Below are 16,828 nucleotides of genomic sequence, written 5' to 3'. Positions count from 1 at the left end.
TCTACATGAAGCTATATACAGAGTGATCCAATAAAGTGTGACCTTTGTACCAACATGATTTACTTTACAAGCCGAACTGTACACTTGTTTTCGGAAATGGTGGTTCGGAACCCATAGAAAACTGTAGGTCCATTCATCTCTCATTACCCAAGCACAAGCCTAGAGCTCTGTGGGCATCACCCTCAGCAAATAAAAAATATATATGCTGATTTTTAACTTACATTTTGACCGTATTGTTCTTTCAGATGAGGTTATTCATTTGTTTACTTATTTATCATTTACAATCAACTTTGGGACAAAGAAACAGACTACAGTCCAAAACTTATTTTCATCCCAATTTCATAAAATAAATTGTCCAAATAAAGGTTATGCGCGACTTTCTAATTCTTCACTAATTTCCACATTGAAACAAAACACAAACACTTGAAACAATTAATTTTGAATTTAGAAAGATTAAGATCCGAATTGATAACAAAATTCCATATTTTGTGATCAATTGTAAGCAGAAAATGAAATATCATGGTTACAATTCTCCTTGAAATTGTCGTTCTAATTGCAAAAACGGCCGACCAAATTAATAGCACATTAAAATTGAGATATTATTTGATAATTTGTTACAGCAGAGGTTGGTGAGATACAGTACATTACAAAATTTGCTGAAAATGTGATTATCAAGTTGTCAGACTTTGACAAAAAAATCTGGTGTGGCGCACTCACACAACTTTCCTTGCCGTTATAAAAATTGAACACCTGACGCTAGTGTTCTCGCGCATCCCAAGTCTACTATTTAAAGATATGAGACAGCTGGTGATAGGTCAATAACGCTGGAAACACACGAAGTCTGCTATCTCTCCGTAGTGAATGATTTAATAGAACCAACAGTTGCCAAAAGTTTGCACATTTTCTCGAATTTCAAGCTTATTTTCAATTTTAGGTGAAAATGTTACTGAACATTAATTAGAGAGATTTTCATGCTCAATCTTTTCCATTTGAAATTTTTTGTTAAAATTGTATATGAAGGCTGATAATTGAGAATCTAAAATCAAACTTTGCATAGATGGTGCAGAGCTCCTGAAATTTTTACAGATATAGGACTTGTTGCAGTTGATAGAGCTTATCAATGACTATTTCAGGTATGAATTTGATCAAAATCGTTGGAGCCGTTTTCGAGAAAATCGCGAAAAACCCTGTTTTTGACAACATTTTCGCCATTTTAGCCGCCATCTTGAATCGCATTTGATCGAAATTGTTCGTGTCGGATCCTTATATTGTAAGGACCTTACGTTACAAATTTCAAGTCATTCCGTTGATTGGGTGATGAGATATCGTGTACACAGACGCACATAACTCATACACACACACACACATACAGACCAATACCCAAAAACCACTTTTTTCGGACTCAGGGGACCTTAAACGTATAGAATTTTAGAAATTGGGGTACCTTAATTTTTTTCGGAAAGCAATACTTTCCTTACCTATGGTAATAGGGCAAGGAAAGTAAAAACCGTGTTGCCAAATTGTGAGAAATCTCAATCTTTTTATGACTGGGTATGTTCAATTTGACAACACAGTCGAATAGTCCATTCTAATGTATCTAGTCATATGGGCTTGCTTGAATAGATATAGATTTAGGAGTTTAGGAGGGTATTAGTTCGTAAAAATCTCAGTTCATCTTTCATCAATGGAAAGCTGATCTGTTTACTTCGTCAAGTCTCACGGCATCAAGCTTCGTTGCAGGCTGATACATAGTGAGGTACACCGTTGCACACTAGCAAGGGATTAGTGAAATGGGTTAGGCCGGGAAAAGCCTTATTAAAGGTTAGGGTATGGAAGTGTTAGTTTTTTTGCTTTCAAATGACATTATTTAATTATAACTTTGTTGAAGTTCTGACCACATTGTGTTACTTGTAAATATTTGAAAAACACTTACTTTTGTTGGAGTATTGAGGAATGCATTTCACTCCTGAAGAGGAGCTTCATCAGCCTGACACCAGGGGCGCTTGCTCTTATGGGTTGGACTGTGTGGCCAAAATGTGGGAAAATATTACATTCAATTTGAAGTTAAGTTGATCATTTAATAAGTTGGATTTGTCATAGTGGAGGTGTTTGAAAATTTCGTATTGTTCTAGTGTGTTGAGTCTCTGGCTTTTTTGAAGAATGTGTAGAATTTCAATATCTGTTTGTATGTTTTTGTGATTGTGTCCTGTGGCTATTAAATGTTCTGCATATGTAGATTCTGAATTTGAATTTACTGCTTTTATGTGCTCATTGTATCTTATTTTGAAGCTACGGCCGGTCTGTCCAATATAGAATTTTGGGCATGTATTACATTTTAGTTTATAAATTCCTGTCTTTTCAAATTGTGAGCTGTCTATTTTTCGTGTTTTAGTTGGGGTTTCAAGTTGTTGTTGGTTCTAAATGCTGTTTTGTAGCCTGATTTTTTGAATATGTTTGCTATGGATTGTGATTTTTGATTGAAATATGTTAGAGTGACATATTTGTTGGGATTTGGGGGTTTCTGTTTCTTGTTTTTCATTTTATGAAGTATTTTGTCTATTACATTGGATGAATAGCCATTGTTTTGTGCCAGATATTTTATAGTGTTCAATTCTGTCTGGTAATCTTCTTTTGTAAGTGGAATGCTTATTAGTCTATGGATCATGGAGTTAAAGGCGGCAAGCTTGTGTTGTGGTGGATGATTTGATGTTTCATGTATGAGTGTATCTGTCATTGTGGGCTTTCTGAAAATACTAAATCTTGGTTTGTTGTCCTGTTTTAATATGGAGAGGTCCAGAAAGTTTAGGGCATTGTTGGTTTCATATTCTGCAGTGAAATGTATGTTTTTGTGTATTTTGTTCAATTCTGAGAAGAGTTGATCACATTGTCTGGCAATAGCCACAGGACATAATCACAAAAACATACTAACCGATATTGAAATCCTACACATTCTTCAAAAAAGCCAGAGACTCAACACACTAGAACAATACGAAATTTTTAAACACCTCCACTATGACAAATCCAACTTATTAAATGATCAACTTAACTTCAAATCGAATGTAATACTTTCCCACATTTTGGCCACACAGTCCAACCCATAAGAGCAAGCGCCCCTGGTGTCAGGCTGATGAAGCTCCTCTCCAGGAGTGAAATGCATTCCTCAATACTCCAACAAAAGTAAGTGTTTTTTCAAATATTTACAAGTAACACAGTGTCAGAACTTCAATAAAGTTATTACATAGTGTTTCGTCATGGAAAGCAACTTCAATATTTAATTATTTCAGATGCCCATATTAGCACACATTATCCACATTATTATTCAGATTTTTTCAACTATTTAAATACTGTATCCATACTTCATGAAAACAATAGAAACTTGACGTACTGACTTTGTCTACCCGGGCTGATTCTAGATCAACTGAGATTCTGATGAAGTGAATATTACCCAATAGAATGAAATGTCACACAATTCAGCAACATGCGTATTAGATAGATATCTTGTTAATACGTTCTCAGATTCACTCTCTCAATGTTTATTTTCTATTCCATTACAACGTCTTCAAACTCTCTCTATTGGATTAAAGATATTATAGTTCAGCCGATAGATTGAAATTTCACACAATTAGGCAACATGCATATTAGATGGATATCTGCTGATACATTCTCAGATTCACTCTCTCAATGTTTATCTTCTATTCCATTACAACGTCTTCATACTCTCTCTATTAGATTAAAGATATTATACTTCAGCCAATAGATTGAAATTTCACACAATTCGGCAACATGCATATTAAAAGGATATCTTGCTGATACGTTCTCAGATTCACTCTCTCAATGTTTTTCTCCTATTCCATTACAACGTCTTCATACTCTCTCTATTAGATTAAAGATAATAGATTAAAGAGATAGATTATAGTTCAGCCAATAGATTGAAATTTCACACAATTCGGCAACATGCATATTAGATGGATATCTTGCAGTTACGTTCTCAGATTCACTCTCTCAATGTTTATCTTCTATTCCATTACAACGTCTTCATACTCTCTCTATTAGATTAAAGATATTATAGTTCAGCCAATAGATTGAAATTTCACCCAATTTGGCAACTTGCATATCTTGTCCAAGCCTCAGTACGTTTTATTCCGAGTACAGTTGTAGTTGGTTATCATCAATGGTAGGACACTGACGTCTGAGTTATGCAAACGTTTCCAGTTTCCAGTGCAAAAACAACAACAGCTGCCTCTCGTCTGACGCATTAACAGGAAATGAGCCGCCTCAACCCCCAACCATCCGCTATCAGCCAATCAGCGCCGTGCGTTTCCCAGTGACGTCATCTGAAACGCTGGAAGCCGACGCACTGTCAGCATTCCTTATGAATAACATAGATCCTTCTAATTCAACCGATGCTGACAATTTAGAATGAATCTCACTTTAGTTGAACAGTCAGTATTCCTTATGAATAGAATAAATGCCTCGCATTGGACCAATGCTGTCAGAATTAGGTGAAACAACATTACGCTGGCGAACCGTGAGACGCATTGTTGTCTGAAGCCGCCGACAAGGGTGTCGCTAATTATTGTGATGCGTCACAGAAACGCGTCAAGGTCTGAGATCAGTAATGAGTTAGATGACTGTAAATATATTTCAAAGGTTTCTACCATTGTTGTTTGGAGGCTTTTGTTGAGATTGACTGGTAGAGAGTATTGTCAAGTCATAACTTTTTCAGGAAATAAATATTTCCCCACATAGACTATTGGTCTATGTACGGGGAAAGAATTTTTATCTATAATAACTGTAAAATAAAAAAAATCCTGCAGAATTGTGCCTTAATATTATTTTACTTAATTATTACAATATTGGAAATAGATAAAGATAAAGAAATATTTGACCGAGCGAAGTGAAGTCTAAGATTCAAGTCGACGGTTTGGTATTTCTCTTAATGTTTAAATGTTTGAATGTTTAAATGTTTAAATGTTTAAATGTTTAAATGTTTAAATGTTTAAATGTTTAAATGTTTAAATGTTTAAATGTTTAAATGTTTAAATGTTTAAATGTTAAATGTTTAAATGTTTAAATGTTTAAATGTTTAATGTTTAAATGTTTAAATGTTTAAAGTTTAAATGTTTAAATGTTTAAATGTTTAAATGTTTAAATGTTTAAATGTTTAATGTTTAAATGTTTAAATGTTTAAATGTTTAAATGTTTAAATGTTTAATGTTTAAATGTTTAAATGTTTAAATGTTTAAATGTTTAAATGTTTAAATGTTTAAATGTTTAAATGTTTAAATGTTTAAATGTTTAAATGTTTAAATGTTTGAATGTTTATATGTTTCGCATTTACGGCGAAACGCGGTAATAGATTTTCTTGAAATTTGATGTCCCATCTTGAACTTGTATGTCCCATTTTAATTGCGCGTATATACAAGGATTTTGGAAATTTTTAATTTCAAGGATAATAATATTAGAGTAATAATACGCCAATATTAGAGTAAAAATCAGACTATAGAATTATTCATCATAAATCAGCTGACAAGTGATTACACAGATGTGTGGAGAAGCCAGTCTATTGCTGTATAAGGTCTCTCCATAAGGTCTATAGTTTCAATCAGGTACTTGTGGGTGAGAATACTGCGTGAGGACTACTGTTCACAGAACTACTACTCATGAATACTACTAGTTCATGAATAGTTTATTTTTTATAAACAGAGCATGATGTCGTGGGTTTTTTAAATTAAAGATTACTATAGTATTATGTTGGAGTATCTCCTAAAGTTTTTAAATTACTTATTATAATGTTCAGAGTGCTGCAACACAGTAACGGAGACTTTGAATCACGATCTACATATAGCCTAAGGCGAGTTTATGAGGGCTTCTGATGTTTCCCGACCAATACCAAGCAACCGTGTGACTATCTTATTCTTTGTAGTTTGCAACACTGCATCCCTCAGCCTCTTTTATTGTAATTGGAAGATTGCGATGAAGTAGGTGAGCTATACGAAATGGGTTGTTATCGACCGATGTAAAGGTAGCTCTAGGTGTATTAAATCCACAACTCAACATATGTCTAGTTTGGTAAGTATAGTGTAGCTGTGTGAAAATTTCTGTTCTGTACGATTTGATAAAAATAAGGAGGGTTCTAATGTAGATTTGTCTTATGTCAAGAACAGAAAATTCGTTGTAGAGTTGTTCAGTAGGAAATTGGATATTTTTATTTAGAATTATTTTGATGAGTCATCTCTAGATCACCAGATCATTTAGATCTGTGATCTTTGCTTTATTTTATAATAATTTAAGTGCCAAGTTCTAACATCCCTTTATTTTAAATAATTTTTGGATTTCATATCAAATTTTTGAATAATATGTATATTTCACCATGTTACTATAGTTTGGTCCACGTTATAATGGCAGTGGATAAAGATAGAAGAATAGCGATGCCGATTCTCTGCATTAATTAATTATATTTCTACACTGTCAAAAACATTATTGTCTTCGTTGTGGACCTCGAAAAGGATAGTACCACCGGCTTTGTCGAGTGGAAGACAAGGATAGCAAAACTAAAGTTGATCAAATACTGTCATTATAACGTGGACCTCACTATAGCATCAACTATAAGCATTTTTTGAAAAATATTTAGGCTCAATCTTTAGTCTACTGCAGTAACTGCATTCTAGTTCACCACCCTATTATGGGGATTAGATTTTATGCCTGTCTCCTACCACCTCTAGGCTGGCCACTAATGGTGGGACATGCATGATAAACATGTGTGTACACACGTCGTCATACATTGTTGTGTCATTACTAATCACAGCCTAAGGCTCCGAGCAAAGTTTTATGAGATTAGGTTTTTGTATCTCCGATTTTTCGTTCATTTTTTCTTCGCTGCTCTATTTGAGGTTATAGTATCTCAAGTCACAAGGACAGGAAGAGACCTTTTGCAGGCGAGAATGATGTTTCTAGTCGAGGCGTTAGCAGAGACTAGAATTTCATTCGAGCACTGCAAAAGACATTCACGTCCAAGTAGCTTACACTATTTTTTGTCATAATAATCTAGAAAAGAATAATTGAGAAACAGAAAACATTACCTGCTTGAGCTGACATTTCTACATGCATTCTATGAACATAACCTAGTTTACAAGTTTCGAATCAGGAATTTCATGACTAAAGTTGACAGAACTTCCACCTGGAGCGCTAAAAGGCGGTTTTTTTGTACCAGTTTTACCGTTCCTAATTCGGAACTAGGAAACATACTCGACTGTAAAGAAAACATATGATTTTATTACAGTATGGTATGCTGTAATGAGAATCATATGTTTATTTGTCCTACAATCAGCTGTTTGCCGGCTTGATTTCATGAATGTAAAAAATCTGAAATTGAATGACTATAACAAATATAGTATATTTCGCACCTAGGGCCGAAAATGAGACTTTTCCGGCTAGAAATCGGGTTTCAAGTCCGAGGCCGTAGGCCGAGGACTAGAAAAGATTGAGAGCCGGGAAAACATTTTTGCCCATGGTGAGAACGTTATTTTTCGCTACACAGAAAAATAAACAATACAAATATGAGAATAATTGTTTTTTAGGCACTTCCAAAAGCAAAACAGGAAGGTGATAGTTCTAGAAAATCTGAGGTAATCTGAATATCAGGAAATTGTCCAAGTATTTATATTTTTTATTCTGATTTGTCTAACCTAAAGGATGATGTTCAACTATGTGGGAGGTTGAGTTTATACTTTTTTATTCTTTCAAATGACAATAAGATGATATTATTATAAATGTTTTAATTATTGAATAATGAACACAAATAATGAAAAGTTTTTTGATCAGCTGTTTTTGATCACCTTTCTTAGTTCCATGTTAGCGGCTGGAAAGGGTACTCTTTCCGGCCTAGGCCGGAAAGAAACCTGTTCTGACGTCAGACGAGAGTCGTCTGCAAACAATGTCTTTCAGATCTAGGTAGGGACTGGAAAACAGATGCTTTCTGTGCAGTGTGGCAAAAAATATTTAGGCTCAATCTTTAGTCTACTGCAGTAACTGCATTCTAGTTCACCTCCCTATTATGGGGATTAGATTTTATGCCTGTCTCCTACCACCTCTAAGGCTGGCCACTAACGGTGGGACTTGCATGATATACACGTCGTCATACATTGTTTTGTCGTCACAGCGAAAGGCTCCGAGCAAAGTTTTATGAGATTAGGTTTTTGTATCTCCGATTTTTTGTTCATTTTTTCTTCACTGCTCTATTTGAAGTTATAGTAGTATCTCAAGTCACAAGGACGGGAAGAGGCCTTTTGCAGGCGAGAATGATGTTTCTAGTCGAGGTGTTAGCAGAGACTAGAATTTCATTCGAGCACTGCAAAAGACATCACGTCCAAGTAGCTTACACTATTTTGTGTCATAATAATCTAGAAAAGAATAATTGAGAAACAGAAAAACATTACCTGCTTGAGCTGACATTACTACATGCATTCTATAAACCTATTCTATAATTGCTTGAGCTGACATTACAACATGCATTCTATAAACCCATTCTTTAGTAATCTAGAAAAGAATAATTGAGAAAGAGAAAAACATTACCTGCTTGAGTGACACTACAACATGCATTCTATAAACCTATTCTATAACTGCTTGAGCTGACATTACAACATGCATTCTATAAACCCATTCTTTAATAATCTAGAAAAGAATAATTGAGAAACAGAAAAACATTACCTGCTTGAGCTGACATTACAACATGCATTCTATGAACCCATTCTATAACCTATTCTATAACCTAGTTTATAATTTTCGAATCAGGAATTTCATGATTGTAGTTCACAAAACTTCCACCTGCAGCGCTAAAAGGCGTTTTTTTTTGTACCAGTTTTGCCGTTCCTAATTCGGAACTAGGAAACATACTCGACTGTAAAGAAAACATATGATTTTATTACAGTATAGTATGCTGTAAATGAGAATCATGTTTATTTGTCCTACAATCAGCTGTTTGCCGGCTTGATTTCGTGGATGTAAAACAGCTGAAATTGAATGACTATGACAAATATAGTATATTTCGCACCTAGGGCCGAAAATGAGACTTTTCCGGCTAGAAATCGGGTTTCAAGTCCGATTAATTTTTCCATCATTATAATTTGTAATTTTCAGTGGTTTATTTATCTGCTTTATCAAATGACAAACAAGGATAGCAAACCAATGCTCCAGTGGTTCATTTATCTGATTCATCTAATGACAAACAAGGATAGCAAACCAATGTTAATCAGGTATTGACTCTATAACATTAATCTCACTAAGTACTAGTAAAACAAAAAACATCAGATGGTCTGAAGTACTTTATTGCAAACTCTGATGCACTTCGATCGTATTTCTAAAAATAGTTCAATTCCTGCTTCATTCCCCTGCTTTTTCGCACAATATTGGATTCCAGCTGAGAGCTGTGTGCTCAAAAGAGAGAGAGTGAGAGAGAGACAGTGCTATTCGAATCTAATAAGATTCTCACTCAGCGTTCTGGAATTCTTCCGACTGAATATTGGATCTAGAGTTAGAGCACTCTCCAAGTCATCTAAAAACAGAGACACTCGCCAGATTAGAGCGCTCTCTTAGAGCAGTATAGAGTTTCATTGATTTGAAGTATTGTAAGAAATCCAATAATCTATCATTCATAATGCTCTATAAGCCTACTATAAGCATTCATTTGTATGATGCATTATTTGAGAGTAATAAGCTCTGAAAGAGAAAAAAAATGATGGAAAACTGTTATTTCAAATATTCTACAATTTCAATAGCGAATAATATCTCAACAACTGTTGGAGATAAGTCATGTCGGTGGAACGCTTTGTTTCCATGATATAAGCATAGAGAAACGAAATCTATACTTGATTTATCTCTGATATAAGGGTGTAAGAAAAAAATGAAAAATGTAACGTTTTTAAACCAGCCTCATCTCTTCAGCACAATGGTTAGTGATGGAGACTTTTGATATGTTCACCTCCCAACTACTCTCAACAAAGCTACAAAGTGAAAAATTGTGTTCACAACATTCCCTCCAAAATTTCCTTCAACCTTCAAAAATCAAAATTTCCAATTCATTATTCCTAGACCGAAAATCAAGTGACGAAGCATTGTGTGATTACATAACCTTAATTTTGGACAACATTAACATTTTATCAATATTTTTGGAGAGAAATAGTACAGGCTCAGCCTGGTTTTTCCTCCAAAGTCATAATTGTATTATGATTATAGTGTTTTATACAATAAATGAATGAATGAAATTCCTTTGTCAATAATAATTATTGGTCTATTGCTGCAAAACTGAATATTAATTTTACCCTCAACATTAAAGCTGCTGCAACAGTCGTAGGAAATGTGGAAAATTTTGAATTTATGCACAAAATTTAAGATAATTTAATGCTTTTGAAGTTCATAATAAGCATGGATATTTTCCATCAATTTTCGACGGATTTTTCAATGTTTTATTCCTAACTACCGTTTAGGGTGGGCACACACCAGTTAGTCAAGACAAAACAAGACAGGTTTAGTCACAATACTTCACATAGTTGCTTATGAAGCGACACACACCGATTAGTCATTGCAATTAGACATGTCTTCATAAACAACTATGTGAAGTATTGTGACTAAACGTGTCTTGTCTTTTCTTGACTAACTGGTGTGTGCCTAGCCTTAAGGCTTTAATCTACTGAGAAGATATCGGGAGTGAAACAAAGGCAGTGGAAAATAAAATATTAAAATTCGAGGTCAGTCTTTGTATCATTCTATTATAGATTCAAAATTATAACATTTAAAACCGTAGTTAAGAATAGTTATTTTAAAAACGGTCCCAGCAAAGCACGCTAATGGTGAAACAATAAGCGTCTGGACCGGTCTTTAGAATCATATCATTATATTTTAGTTTGTTCAACGATTCTGATTGATGCATCACTAAGACAGTTCTCAAATTAACAAAATATTAAATCTCAATTATTAAGAAAATGTATTAATCATTAGAAAATATAGGCCTACTGTCTTGAAGAATAAAATATAATTTACCATTTTCAACAAAAATAAACATTTAATATTTCATCAGCCTTCAGATATACCGGTATCAGCTATAATCTATAGAAGGCAGTGGCAAGGTAGAGAACCGGCAACGCTGTTCTCCTATCTTTCTCCACTGCCATTATAATAAGGTGGACCTCACTATGGTAATCAAGCTGCCATAAAAGACCATAAATATGGAGGTTACAAAAATATGTAAAAAAGTGGTTTTGGAATGTGTTATTTATTTAATTTAACTTGTCAAACTTACAGGAATATTTACATATTGGATTTCTATTTATGTCTATCTTTCTGTAAAATCATGTGAATTTGAAACCTCTTATTTGCAAATTCACATGACTTTACAGAAAGATAGACATAACTGGAAATCTAATATGTAAATATTCCTTTAAAGGTGCATACAGATATACGCGCCTCCAACACGCTCCGCGCACGCTCCGCCCTCACTCCGATCATAAACGTTACGGGAGATGTTAGCTCTTCTCGCGTTTCACTCTTGCTCCCCGGTCGATCATCAATCGATCTGCTCGAGTGACGTTCGATTCCGGAGCAGAGCGAAAGTCTGTATGCACCTTATGTTTGACAAGTTAAATTATAAAAAATACACAAGAATCGTGAAAACTAGAATGAAATCACTTGCATTTCATTTATTTACAAGTGAATGAGACATGTATTTGTATTCTCAAGATCAAAGAGTGATAACAGTAATCTTAGAAGTATTTTTAAATAAAAAATGTGTTTACTATGTTTTGGATATTAAATTAGTGTAATTGAAAATTTTGGAAGTGTCACATAACCTAGCTACATTTGGACTGTTGTGTAAATTATAATTGGAACCGTTTTGGACTTAAGCCTGTGATACATTTCTGAAAGTCGTGTAATTCTGAATAGTTGAATAAATAAACAAAGAATGGAAGGAGGAAAAATAATAGAAAGGAATACATTCTGGAGGATGTGGACGAAATGAGAAGAGAAAGAGGTTAAAGAAAGAGACACTGGAAGAAGGAAATGAGATTGGGAAGAACCAGAAGTAGTCAGAAGAATGCTGTTGGAATAAGGGAGAAGGATAAAAAGAAGATAAAGAAGGTGGAGTAACAGGAGAAGGAGACATTTGAAGAAGGAAATAAGATTAGGAAAACCAGAAGTAGTCAGAGGAATGCTGTTGGAACAAGGAAGAAGGATAAAAAGAAGATAAAGAAGGTGGAGTAACAGGAGAAAGAGACATTTGAAAAAGGAAAAGAGATTAGGAAGAGAAGTAGTCAGAGGAAGGACGTAGGAAGAAGGATAAAGAAAAAAAGGAAGGTGAACAAGATGGAAAGAGGTTAGGGGTTATTAAATGAAAACTTAGGTAGATCAAAGAAGATGAAGGAAATAAAAGTAAGTAGATGGAACAAGAAATAAAAAAGTTGAGCTACTCTCCGGACGTCTAGGCGCCAACCAACTGGCTATATATCGATCTTGGTTGTTACACCCCCACAACCCAACTGCTAAAAAGACCCCTCAGCCCCCTCCCCTCTCCCAAAACACAAACCCACACCAACAAAAATCTCCGTCAAATTGCTTTCAGGAAAATGACAGTGACGTTCATGTCATGCAATACCATATTGCTATTATCCTACTAAGAACCCGAGCAAAAATAATAGTCTAATCAATGTTATAACTATTTGATTTTTACAATCAAGTGAAAAACCTACTAGAAAAGTAGAAAAGCTAGTTCTAATTCTTCAAAAAATATGTCCAAATGTAGTTGGACAATAATAATTCAAATTAATAATAATTCAATTTATTATATTAATTATAATAATTAATAATTAATATAATAATTCAATAATATATTAATAAATATAATAATTCAATTATTTCAAGCAGCGTACGGACTTGAGCGCTACAAACACGCTCATTTCGCTTTACATGAACTGATTCTATGCTTATAACTGCTTCTGTACAAATACATTTATAATAAGCATATAATCAGCTAATGAGAAGTCAAATTCACGTGTTCGAGGTACACAAGTCTGTAAGAACCTATGGAATATACAAGCAACACAATAATAGTATATTTCGCACCTAGGGCCGAAAATGAGACTTTTCCGGCTCGAAATCGGTTTTCAAGTCCGAGGCCGTAGGCCGAGGACTAGAAAAGATTGAGAGCCGGAAAAACATTTTTGCCCGTGGTGCGAACGCTATTTTTCGCCACACAGAAAAATAGAACAATATGCATATATGAGAATAATTGTTTATTAGGCACTTCCGAAAGCAAAACTGGAAGGTCATAGCTCTAGCAAATCTGAGGTTATCTGAATATCAGGAAATTGTCCAAGTATTTTTATTTTCTATTCTGATTTGTCTAAATAGCCTACAAAATTATGTTTCAATGTGGGAGGTTGAGTTTATACTTTTTTCTTTCAAATGACAATAAGATAATATTATTATGAATGTTTTGATTCTTGAATAATGAACACAAAATGAAAAGTTTTTTGATCAGCTGTTTTAGAGCACTTGAAATTTGGACAATCTGGATGTCAACAATGCTTGTTATCGTCGACTGCGGAAGTTGAGGTTAGAAGTCCTATCCTACTCTGAAAATCGAATCTGGATAGTTTATAATATATATCTTATCTGTATTTCATTCATCCAAATAAAATGATAGTATCTTATTGCAGAATATTTTATTTAATTCTAGAAGCATAAACTGATTCTGTTTCATAAACCATTTTGTAAACACGTTCACATCGAATCAGAATCAGCTGACTTCAAGGTTATTTTACAGCCCTAGGGCCGTAAAACTTTTACCGGCCTGGTTGGAAAACAATCACTTTCGGCCTCCATATGACGCACGTAAACCAGCTCATTACATCCAAGTGGGGCGAAAAAGACATTACAATATAACCTAGATTTGGGATGTTGTATAAATTGGGAAATGATACGTCGTTTGGCATAACCCGCGGAGCCACCTGCTGTGCATTTCAAAAGTTATAATAATGTACATTGAAGAACCGATGGATTGAAACAAAATAATGAAAGTACTAAAAGAAAAGAAAAAATTTAAGATGGAAGAAAGGATGTGAATCAAATGCCTTAAAGATGGCATTTGCCAGTTTCTCAAAATCTCGAAACAGCGCCCATTTTTAAGAATGGTGATCCTGAGGATCCTCGAAAGTTTCAGACCTGTATCCATTGGCCCATATGAATAAAACCAGAGCAAATGCTCATGAGCAAGAGCATGAAGCATAAGGTTTTGCTCATGAGCAAAAGGTAGAAGCAAAAGCATTTGCTCATTTTTGTATGAATAAGCTTTACCTTATACTCTTACCTTATGCTCCTGAACTCTGGAGCAAATACTCACGTATTTTAGAGATTTTTCAACAGCTGATTCGCTTTTGTAGCCTTACTTTGTTTTTGTAGCTCACGGAAGCGCTAAATATGCAAGTAGGCGGCACCGGCTGTGTTTGCGTCGTCTGCTCTGTTTTCTATTTATGAATAGTGTTTTAGGTTAGTTGAGTTTCGAATTTTGAAATAATAGCGTGAAAAAATGTCATTTCTATAATAATCTTCAGCATATTCTTATAATATCAATAGCCTTCTTATAATCGTCTACACTCTCATCTTCTTAAATGCCTATTTCCTATTTTGTGATGGTTATATTTATATCAGGTATCTTTTGTAGGAATAATAATATATATCATGGTTGAATCTAAAAAGAGTTTTATAGTTCTCAACTATTGGTTGTGATCGTATCTGGTATAGTTTCCTCTTCCTCATACGAATTAGTTGAGCTATTTTACTATGAGCAAAAGGTGATAAGCTGCTCTAGACTAGACTCACCTTTTTTAAGCATTTGCAAACAAATGCTCTAGTTTATTCATACAATTTTGAATATAAGCTTTTACTTTTGAGCAAATGCTCAAACTATTTTTTTGATGACCATGAGCAAAAGGTTTTGCTCACGTTTATTCATATAAAATGAAGCAAATGCTCCATATTTTAAAAGTATAAGCAAATGCTCAACTTTATTCATATGGCCCATTGTGTCACACATCACAATGGGGTTTATCACAATAAATTAATAAAAGTGGTGAAACCATTAATTCGGTCATGGTGGTGAAGATGAGCACCTGGAGGGAAATGGCCTGTTTGAAAATATCCGATATTTTTTTTATTTAAAATAATTTCACTTGTATGGGTCACTTTATTTAAAATTATTAAAAACAATATAAAAACATGAAGTACCATTATATTTAAACCATTTCAAAAAACTAGTTGCAACTTTAAAGTTTTAAATGTCTTGAATAAAAGGGTACTCCAGGTTTTTATATTGTTTTTAATAATTGGATTTATTTAATTATTAAAAATTACACAATCTTCAAGAAAGTACCAAAAGCTTAAAACCAAAACGGCAGCATGGGTTCAGAAGAAGGAGGTTGACATCCTATAATGCACTGTCCTTGATAGGCAGGATCCATAGTGTCATTGAGGAGCAAAGTTAGGTTATCATTGAGCAAAGTGATCTCACTAATGCTTTTGACTATTTGCCTGATACCATCAGTTCTTCACATATGTTTTTCAGGACAGAGTGTAGAGTATGATGGCCGGTATTAGTTGAAGGACCAAGAGCAGATTGCTCCTTTGTTGGAAGATGGAAGCCATTTCAAAGGAGAAACAAGTGTATCATGATGTACTGCAGGGATCAGTGCTCGAGCATCTGCTCTTCCAAATCGTGATGATGTTTTGCGTAGAGTATGTTAAAGAGCATACATTTCAACATATACGACATGCTCATGGAGGAAAACACCTGCCGTGAAAAAAAATAATGACGACTCCCCAGCCTCCAGACTGTCAGGAATACAAATACAAGTAACAAGTAAGTAAGTAACAAGCGTCTGGTAAATTCAATCCTGCCGTTTGCAGAAACCACGATTGTTGGTGAAGGTTATAAACACACAAAAGGAGAATTAAGAGCATAGCATCTTGGAGGTTAGAGATTGGATGACAGTAAATAAGCTGCTTCTCAATGAAGGTGAAACCCAGGTGAGGACATGCACTGTTGTCAGAAAACGTCTTGATGAGCACCTCATACTCTCCTTGGTTTTGTAATTGATCCAAAGTAAACATGGAAAATAGTGATCCATCATATCCTTGGAGCGTGTGAAAAGCTTTCAAGAGTTGTTAAACTATTTATGAAATATTAAGATGGCTTTTGAAAATCACGCACTTGTTGATATGTTCATCATCCTACTTTACGTCAAGACAACTTGAACAAGAGCAGAGCTTCACGACCGGAATCTTCAACATGGCATATCATTAAACCTTCTGCACTGTAGAGTAACAAAGAAAAAGGACTGCTTTCCCAACTTGATCCTCAAGATATTTAACAGGCTGCCAGCTGTGGCGAAGTGTCTGGATGACAGCATCTTTAGAAATAAATTCAAGTTCTGGCTTGTCGGCAAAGCTTACTACTCGCTGAAAGTGTATTTCAAGGAAATTTGAGTGATATCTAGACCCGCCTATAACGCAATCAATCCAGCCCTGTTGGTCAAAGGTGAAGACATTGAGTATCAATAAATTTTATTATGCTGTTCTTGGTAGTTGTGGAATGTATGGTGGCCTGTTCTTGTACCATCCACCACAAGTAACAACATTGTCCGACTATAATGGTGTGATCTAGTATTTAGTATTTCAGATCACATTGAATGCGTACGTGGACAGCTCAGGCAACGACCCGGTCGCGGATACACCAGATCCTGTGGAGTACTCTGAGGTGGCACCGCCTCCCAACCTCTAC

The 16,828-nt window shown here is 34.7% G+C and overlaps 1 protein-coding gene across 1 annotated transcript in view; it reads right to left on the bottom strand.

Annotated features, from left to right (window-relative positions):
• LOC111055580 (kinesin-like protein unc-104) overlaps positions 1–16,828 on the bottom strand; it is a gene marked incomplete at its 3' end in the record, with an annotated part of 165,524 nt that overhangs the window by 147,985 nt on the left and 711 nt on the right.

Source organism: Nilaparvata lugens, chromosome 1 (assembly GCF_014356525.2).
Source record: "Nilaparvata lugens isolate BPH chromosome 1, ASM1435652v1, whole genome shotgun sequence".
Taxonomy (NCBI): Eukaryota; Metazoa; Arthropoda; class Insecta; order Hemiptera; family Delphacidae; genus Nilaparvata; species Nilaparvata lugens.
Note: the sequence above shows the minus strand (reverse complement) of the source record. Positions and strands in the feature narration are given on the sequence as shown.